Source organism: Mastomys coucha, unplaced genomic scaffold (genome assembly GCF_008632895.1).
Source record: "Mastomys coucha isolate ucsf_1 unplaced genomic scaffold, UCSF_Mcou_1 pScaffold14, whole genome shotgun sequence".
NCBI classification, from domain to species: Eukaryota; Metazoa; Chordata; class Mammalia; order Rodentia; family Muridae; genus Mastomys; species Mastomys coucha.
The window spans coordinates 32,549,587-32,559,144 of record NW_022196896.1 but is presented as its reverse complement, the minus strand read 5'-3'; the positions used below and the strand labels follow the sequence as shown (position 1 = coordinate 32,559,144).

The 9,558-nt window shown below is 42.2% G+C and overlaps 1 protein-coding gene across 8 annotated transcripts in view; it reads left to right on the top strand.

Annotated features, from left to right (window-relative positions):
• Lyn (LYN proto-oncogene, Src family tyrosine kinase) overlaps positions 1 to 9,558 on the top strand; it is a 113,629-nt gene that overhangs the window by 47,059 nt on the left and 57,012 nt on the right. For 2 of the 8 annotated variants that reach the window (XM_031366717.1, XM_031366720.1), the window contains one exon: positions 4,744 to 4,893. The exons of 4 other annotated variants lie outside the window; for them this stretch is intronic. The gene's annotated coding sequence lies outside the window, so the exon portion shown is untranslated. Of the gene's footprint in view, positions 1 to 4,743; positions 4,894 to 8,202; positions 8,351 to 9,558 lie in introns of those variants that run through there. 2 more of the 8 variants (XM_031366723.1, XM_031366718.1) reach the window with 1 other exon arrangement.

Below are 9,558 nucleotides of genomic sequence, written 5' to 3'. Positions count from 1 at the left end.
TGCTCCTGATGCTACTCCTGCTCCTGCTCCCTGCTCCTGCTCCTGCTCCTGCTGCTGCTCCTGCTCCTGCTGCTGCTTGCTCCTCCTCCTCATTCTCCTTCTTCATAAAAGATTTTTATTCATTCTTTGAGCATTTCACACAGGTATCCAGTGTGTTTTGATCACATACAGTCCCCCCTCTTTCCCCTAACTCCTCTTATGTATCCTCCCCAACTTCCTGACCTCCTTTTTTCTTTTGAATATTCCACTGTGTTCAGTTTGCGCTACCCATATATCGGGGGACACCCACAAAGTTAGGTTGACCCAAGAGGCATATCCTTTATAAAAGATCCTTCCTGCCCCAGAAGCCATCGCCTATCAATAGCGCCTCAGTTAAGGTGATGTCTTTTGAGCCTTCCCCTCTCCATAGTGTAAGGTTGGCTGGCTTGATCTTCTGCAGGTCTTGAGTGAACAAGTATAGTAGTTATGCACCCACGGGTGCGTGGTCCTATCATATCCAGAAGACATGGTTTGGCTCTGGTTCTTCCTGTCCTCTGGCTCTTACATTCTTTCCATTCCACCTTCCATAAAGATCGCTGAGCATTGGGGAAGGAATGGGATATAAATGTCCTATTTGTGTTGAACATCCCACAGTCTAACTATGCATTTTAAAGGTACTTTGGCCAAAACTTCAAATGGGCATGTCAATAGAAAATATATATTTTGGCAGTGAAAAAATACAATTGTAATTCAAATTTGAATTTATACTTAGGAATATTAGAAGGAAACTGAACCAAAGAAGGAAGGGAACCAGAAATTGCCAACATAGACAACATGCTAAAACTTGGGTCTATTGAAAGAGATGCCTTTAATCCCAACACTCCGGAGCAGAGGCAGGCAGATTTCTGAGATCAAGGCCAGCCTGATCTATGGAGCAAGTTCCAAGACAGCCAAAGAAACCCTGTCTTAGAGAGAGAGAGAGAGAGAGAGAGAGAGAGAGAGAGAGAGAGAGAGAGAGAGAGAGAGAGAGAGAGAGAGGATATTAGCATTCATTGGTGCTCTACCCTGAGATGTGGAAGGAAGTGAGAGTGAGAGGAGGAACAGGAAGAAGAGGCAAAAGTCTAGAGCTACATATGCAAAACAATAAACATACAGCCCTAAAGTGAGAGCATTAGAAAGATTACAAGTTCCAAAATGGGAGACTGGAAATGATAAGAAACAAGCTAGCAATCATAGAAATAAGTAGATCTCACAAGAATAATTAAACTATAATTACTATTAGGAATTATTAATAAAGCCTTAAGAAGGCTCAATAATCATGAACTTCTTTAAAAATGGAACATTCTAAACCAGATGTGGAGGTGCACACCTATAACCCCACACTTGGGAAGCACCCTCTGGGCTACATTGTGAGTCCTGCATTAACCTCTACCCAGGAGACATTTCATAATAAATATCATAGAAATATTCAAAAAAGCATGGCTCAGCAGTTTTTTTTTTTAAGTTTTACTGCAATATGATGAGAAAAGTTACATGATTTCAATTTATCTGAATTTGTTAACATTTAAAAACATATTTTAAGTAAATAGAATTAAATCACATTCTTGTTTTCCTCTTGTACCCCAATTCCTCCCAGAGACCCCCTTCAATACCTACAATATCTTTTTTGTCATATTCTTTAAAATTTGTAAAATATTATAACAATAAAAATTAGTATTGTTTGATATAAAAGAGCAATCAATTTAACAGTCTTATATAGATGCTTGTCTATGGCACTACTGAAAATACATACCTTTTTTTCGATATAAATTTTAAATAACTCCAAATGTATTAACTGTATATTTCAAAATAATACATCGCTACTAATATTTTCTTAAATGAACATAAATATATAAAGTGTTTTTGTTTGTTTGTTTCTTTTATATTTAGTAGAGCTTAAAATCTTGGCACTTACTGTAATAACTTGATACAAGAGTTACAAATGTCAAGCAAAGCATTCAGTCTCACACTTTGTTGTTCTCTTACAAGTTCCCTACTATTTAATGGTCTACATTTCTTTTGGGTATATAAATACTTTTAAAATATGTAAGCTGTTCTGAAAACCATAGTATAGTGTAAAAACATGAAATAAACAATACTACTAATAGAGAGGCTGACATAGGAGAAGCAAGATCACAAGACCATTATGTTGTATTCAGCAAGACACTATCACGAACAAACAAGCTGAAAGTGTGTATGGATTGTATAATATTGGACCTATTTCTCCAATTACCAAATTAGAGAGACCATTGGATGGCAGTCAATAAATTTCTAATTCCTCATATTTTTGGATTTCAATCGATTAGAATATGTTGGTAATATTAATTTTCATGTTAAGATATTAAGAAAAAGTAATTGTTACTTCCTGTTGTTTTTGTTGTAAGAGGTGGAGTTAGGTTTGTGTGGGTTTGTTGAAAGATTACTTTCTTGCTTCTTCTGGGTATAGTTTTACTCCTTATGTTGAGGTTTTCCATCTATTATTCTTTGTAGGGCTGGATTTGTGGAAAGATATTGTATAAATTTGGTTTTGTCATAGAATATCTTGTTTTCTCCATCTAAAGTAATTGAGAGTTTGCTGGGTGTAGTAGCCTGGGCTGGCATTTGTGTTCTCTTAGAGTTCGTATGACATCTGCCCAGGATCTTCTAAATTTCATAGTCTCTGGTGAGAAGTCTGGTGTAATTCTGATAGGCCTGCCTTTATATGTTACTTGACCTTTTTCCCTTACTGCTTTTAAAATTCTTTCTTTGTTTAGTGCATTTGGTGTTTTTATTATTATGTTATGGGAGGAATTTCTTTTCTGGTCCAGTCTATTTGGAGTTCTGTAGGCTTCTTGTATGTTCATGGGCATCTGTTTCTTTAGGTTAGGGAAGTTTTCTTCTATAATTCTGTTGAAGATATTTACTAGTCCATTACACTGGGAATCTTCACTCTCTTCTATACCTATTATCCTTTGGTTTGGTCTTCTCATTGCATCCTGGATTTCCTGGATGTTTTACATTAGGAGCTTTTTGCATTTTCTTTGACTGTTATGTCAATGTTTTCTATGGTGTCTTCTGCCCCTGAGATTCTCTCTTGTATCTCTTGTATTCTGTTGGTGATGCTTGCATCTATGACTCCTGATTTCTTTCCTAGGTTTTCTACTAACTATCTCTAGGGTTGTCTCTCTTTCTGATTTCTTTATTGTTTCTATTTCCATTTTTAGATTCTGGAAGGTTTTGCTCATTTCCTTCACCTGTTTGATTGTGTTTTCCTGTAGTTCCTTAAGGGATTTTTGTATTTCCTCTTGAAGGGCTTCTAGCTCTTTACCTGTGTTCTCCTGTATTTCTTTGAGGGTGCTATTTATGTCTTTCTTAAAGTCCTGTATCATCATCATGAGAAGTGGTTTTATATCTGAATGCTTTTCCAGTGTGATGGTGTGTCCAGGACTTGCTACGGTGGGAGTATTGGGTTCTGATGATGCCAAGTAACCTTGGTTTGTGTTGCTTATATTCTTATCCTTGCCCCCTGCCATCTGGTTATCTCTAGTGCTACCTGCCCTTGCTAAATATAACTGGAGCATGTCCTTTCTGGGATCCTGGTTGTGTCAGAACTCCTCAGAGTCAAGCTGTTTTTGTGATCCTGGGATCCTGGGATCCTGGGATCCTGCGATCCCGGGATCCCATGACCCTGGGCTTGTTAGAGCACCTGAAAGTGGAGCTTCCTCTGGGTGTTTTGGGACTGACTGCAGAGTTTGTGCCCAAGGTCTGCTTAGGGCATGGGCCGGCCCAGACAGACCGGAAGCAACTGGAGCCACTGGGCTGGCGGAGTTCCTGTGTGCCTGGATCCTGCTGGTCCCAGTTACTCCCAGTAATGGGACAGATGTTGTGTCCTCCTCACCTCTGATCCTAGGCATGTTAGAGTGCCTGGGAGTGGAGCTTCCTCTGGGTGTTGTGGGACCGGACAAACCTGAACCACTGGGCTGGCAGAGTTCCTGTGTGCATGGTTCAGCAGTTAAGAGCATGAATCACTTCAGCCAAGGACCTGAGTTCAGTTCATAGCACCCATGTTGGATGGCTCAAAAACTGCTTTTAATTCAAGTTCCAGGAATACCCATTCCCTCTGGCTTCTGTAGGCACATACACACACACAGGTACACCCTTACACACAGACACACACATACATAGTGAATAAAAAATAGACAAGAAGCTAGACGGTGGTGGCGCACGCCTTTAATCTCAGCACTTGGGAGGCAGAGGCAGGCGGATTCCTGAGTTTGAGGCCAGCCTGGTCTACAGAGTGAGTTCCAGGACAGCCAGGACTACACAGAGAAACCCTGTCTCGAAAAACCAAAAAAAATAAATAAATAAATAAAAAAAAAAATTTAACTGTAAAAAAAAATAGACAAGAGCTTTTGAAAATTGGTTAAAATTGATAAGAATAACATTCTCAAGCTATTAAAATAATGAGAAGTCTCTTGCATCTAATATGAAAGTGTCTAAAACTTACAGTTGAAAAATAGCAAGCATTGAACTGGCCATCTTATAAACCAAAATCCTAAAAGAACTGACTTTTATTGAAATGAAGTGTAAGAACTGCTCTGTGTTCCTACAACCAGTGACCAGTTATCTGGCAAGCAAGTTCTGTATGGTATTGGGAATAGCCCCCACAATAAATGTTCTTTTACACTGAACATTGTATAATGCACCCCTCCACCAGTAATTTTCTTATAAATAATTTATCCCTAGAATTATTAATGTCTGGCTAAGAGAGGCCTGCATTCTACAAGTCTTTGCTACATTGGCCAATCTGACCATAGCTCATCTGCTGCCTCCTGCCATGCCCAGAATCATTTTGAAGCTGAAGAAACAAGAGTCAGGAGAAGAGTGGACTCCTTTGTAAGTGACTCATAAGTTGGATTTAGAAGTCTTATTTACTACCCTTTATTTCTTTGCTCACCCCTCTCGTGACTGTCTAGGTGTCCTTTCTGGCCTCCAGAATGGATACCTTTTTCTTTTGGACATTCGTTCTTGAACTCCTTCTAGCAAATCCAGTGAAGCAGTGTTCCCAGGGATTTATTAAAGGTTCTGATATGGAGATAAGTTGCTGCATTTATGTGTTTATGGTTTCAAACTACCTCAACATCAGCTCCTATAATCTATCCATGGCATAGCTAATTGCACAGTTCTGGATCTATGGCTCTGTTTGTATCTCTCTTTGTACATCAGAGAGGTGGTTAGAGCAAGATGTGGAAAGCCAAGATGCTATCTGATGACGTCCATAGCTTTGGGGTTGGTGAATAGTCTGCTATGTTAATAAATTCCGAAAGGTTTCTACCCATTAGTCAATGGATGTTAGTTCTAATACAGAGGTGGTCAAGGAATGGCGGGCCCAGGGGCTAGAGCTGGAGATAAGACAGGCCTCTGGACCTGCAGCATTCCAGCCTCCCGACACCGCGACAGCTCTATCAATCAGTCTCTACAGACACAGCTTACTTCCTGGAACTCTCGCCAGCACCAGCTACTCGGGAGGATTGCAAGCTCACAGCCAGATGCCATTCCAGAGTTCAAGGCCACCCAGGGCAACTCAGTGAGGCACTATCTCAAAATAAAAAGTAAAGAGTGCAGAAGGACATATGGTTCGTGTGATCACAGACAACACCGGAGAAACCAGAGATGTTAAATACCCAGGCAGTTTCCTTCAATGAAAAAAATTGTCATGTGATATCCATCCAGAAGCCTGGAATGAATTTGTTAATACCTATTGATTTTTGCTATTCTGTAAGGCCAGCCCTCATTGAATCCCCCAGAATCTTGAGCATTGTTTTCCGGCCATCTGAACCCAACCTTAGACTTATTACAAACCCTTCCTTCTCAGGCCCAGGCTCTGGAGCAGTTTCTCAATCAGTCCAAGCCATTCTTGTGGAAAAGGTCATGTGTGCTCTCTGCTATAGAGCAGTACCTTGTTGTGATAATTATCATGTGGAAACTTCTTTTTCCAAAGTTTTGCTGTGTTTAAATGGGTGGAAAATAAACCACTTGGAGTCAGACTTCAGAAGTTTTGGCCGGGCAGCAGCTAACTAAGTCAAGATGAAACCAGATTTTATTCTTACCTCACCTGGATTGTTGGCTGTAACACTTGCAGGGACCCCTGCCCCCCTCCCCGCCTCAAAAAAAAGGAGGATTGAAGATGAAGAATTGATGAAGCTTGGCATACATGAAGCTTTAAATTAAATCCCTGGAACTACTAAAACTAAACTAGATATAAGCTTCATTGAACCAATATCTCATTTTGAGGTAGAGACACTTAAAATATGTTTGGTTTATTATTTTTAGTTATTGTTATATGTAGTATTTGTACATATAGCATATTGTTATACATATTGTTATGTGTATGATTTGTACACATGTGTACAAGTGACCTTGAATGCCAGAAGCCAGGTTGGACTCCTAGAGCCTCAGTTAAGGGTAGTTGTGTGCTGTCTGACATGGGCATTAGCAATTTAACCAGAGGCCTCTCCGTGAGCACTAAGTACATTTAACTGTTGAGCCATTTTTCCCTTATCCCTGAGGTGAGGGCATTTTTAAAGTCAAGTTTCCTTCTGAAAGTTCTATACAAAGAAACCCGCCATTTTAAAGTATCAACTTCTTGAGGCACAGCAGTTAAGCGAGGTTCCCAGCATCCATGTTGGGCTGCACATGACTCCCTGTGACTCAAGCTTTAGGGTGTCTGATCCCCTCTGCTGGCCTCTGAAGGCACGGCACTCATACCTACATGACACACACATACAAAGCTAAAGTCTCCTGTTCAGTAGGTTTTAGTATATTTTCCACAATGCACACCATCACCACTGCCTAATTCTGGAGTCTATTGCATTTTCTATGTAGCTCTCTACAGGCATTTACGCACCGCAGTTTGGCATCAGGAAACAATACATTTTTGTGAGTGTATTCTCTCCTCAGCCCTCTGAGGAGCAGTCAGTGGGGTGAGCGGCTCACTTTGTCGGCAGAGTCTTCGCATGGAACGCGGCTGTTTTCAGACGACTCCGTCTCTTTAGGATAGCAGCCTCGTCTTTCAGGCCGCTTCTCACCTACACTGGGGTAGGGTGCTTCTCACACGGATTGGGGAAGAAGCGTCGGAGGCCTCCATGTTTTGCATTGTTCCGTGCTCTCACTGAGTTGGTCTTGGGCATAGAGTGGCTGCTGAGATGTTGTTGACTCCTGCTGATTTGGAAGAAGTTGTATAGATGTCGAGGACCTCTGGTTACCCTGAAACACTTCCACAGGCTCAGTGAGGAAAGATGAAAATAGACCCTGGGTCTTTAGTCTTGGCATTCTTTCTACACTAAGAGGAAGGACGCAGCCACTGCATCAAACTGGGTTACCTCTCTTTTATGTGTAGATATGCACCCAGTATATATCAGATATCCTTTAAGCAAATCCCTCTCTCATGACCGCTTTCCCAACTAACCACTAATAGAAATAGTGTGTGGCATAATCCTGTAATTCCAGTGCTGAGAAATTAAAGGAAGCCTGGCGTGGTGGCACATGCCCAGTACTCGAAGGTAGATGCAAGCAGATCTCGGAGAGTTCAAATCCAGCCTGGTCTACAGAGTGAGTTCCAGGACAGCCAGGTCTACATAGTGAGACCCTGTCTTGAAAAAAAAAAAGCAAACAAACAGACAGAGACATAGAGAGGGAGGAGGGGTGTGTGTGTGTGTGTGTGTGTGTGTGAGAGAGAGAGAGAGAGAAAGAGAGAGAGAGAGAGAGAGAGAGAGAGAGAGAGAATAACAAGTAAGATTTGAAAATTTGAGGCCAGCCTGGGCTGAACAATGAAAACTTGCCTTAGAAGAACCAAATGAAACCATGTAATGGTGGGTGTGGGCTGTGTGAATGCAGGCTCTATCCCAATCAGCCACTCTTTCCTCTATTTCCCCCCTTCTCACTTTTTGTAAGTTGCAACTGCCTCTATTCTCAACCTCAGTCACCTTACCCACACTATGGCTCACCTCCACCCCTCTACCCCCAACCTAGCCCATCTTGGTTCCTACTCTTCCTTCACCTATAGCACTTAAACCCTAGGGAGGGTCTGATGTTGCAACTGGACAAACAGAAGTCCACTCAGCTATCTGGACAGACTTTAGGTTTGAAGGAGGAGCCTCCTCTTTCTTTGTCCACTTCCTGTCTCATGGGAGCTGGAAGGCAGTTGAGAAAGGGAATTTGAGACTGTCCAGGGGCTCCTCTTTCTGCTTCTGTGGACAGTCCTCAGGAAACACAAATTTTCTCGGTGTCCATATAGCATCCCTCTCAGCAGAGCGGTACTTCAGACAGTTACTTCACAGCCCCCTCACCACAGGTAAGGCTACCAGGTCAGCCACTATGGCGACCCTGGCTTTCTGGGATGTGGATGAAAATAATCAGAGACTTTTGGAATGATTACCGAGTTATGTAAAGAGGATCTAGCAACACACTTTCCGGCTCTGTCTGTTTCATGTGGGGTTTAGGAACATTCTGTCAGAGGGCTTGTTCTGGTGGGGCTCTGTCTTCCTAAGCTAGTTGTTGTATGTGCCTGGTTTTTTCTCTTAAGTTTCATTTCTGAAAGTGAAGTAGAAGTGGAAGCAGTGGAAGGAGGGTGAGGAGCGGGCCTTGCTGTGGTGACTGAGTCCTGCCAGTGATGCTTGAACCAGACTTAAACCTGACTTCTGAAGGATGAGATCTCCTTTTGGGCTTCTGTCCTCTTTTCCTGTCTCTGCTCCTAACTTAGGAAATTCTCAGAAGTGAGGCCTGTCCAGAGGCTGGGCTGGGTGTAAATCAAGTGCAACTTTGAAGCCAGGTGAAGCAATTCTGAGACCTTGGATGACCTTGCATTGGTCCTCCTGGGGCTGGAGTGACTATCCCTCTTTTTCCACACCTTAGAACCCTGTCTCCTCCTCAGTTTGCCTTCAGGCAAGTGCTTGCTACAGAGCAAGGTTAAGTAAGAGGAAGTTGGACATCAGGGCTCCTGAGGAGCCTTTAGGTGAGAATTTGTTTCAAACTCCTGACCTTCCTGTCTCATCCCGTAAGGCTTTCAGGTCAATGCTACTGCAGCTAGCAACACAGTTTATTTTATATTAGTTTATAATGGCATAATATTTAACTCAAAAAGGGCCAAATTCTAGATGTTTTGTCTTTAAGTTTTACTTTGTAGGATTGTATGGATCCTTCATAGAATCATATTTGGTTATAATATTCATGACTGTAAAAAGGAGTAAATTAGAATGCAATAGAAGTATACAATAATAGAACTAGAGAGAAAAATCTAGAATGCTCAGATCTCTTCTCTCTCCCTCTCTCTCTCTTCTCCCTTTCTCTTCTCTCTCTCCTCTCTCCCTCTCCCTCTCTCTCTCCCTCTCTCTGTCCCACTCTCCTTCCCTCCCTCTCTCTCCCTCTCTCTCTCCCTCCCCCTTCCCTCCCTCCTTCCCTCCCTCTCTCTCCCTCTCTCTTTCCCTTCCTTCTTCCCTCCCTCTCCTTCCCTCCCTCCCTTCCTCTCCCTCCTTCCCTCTCTCCCTCTCTCTCTCCCTCCCC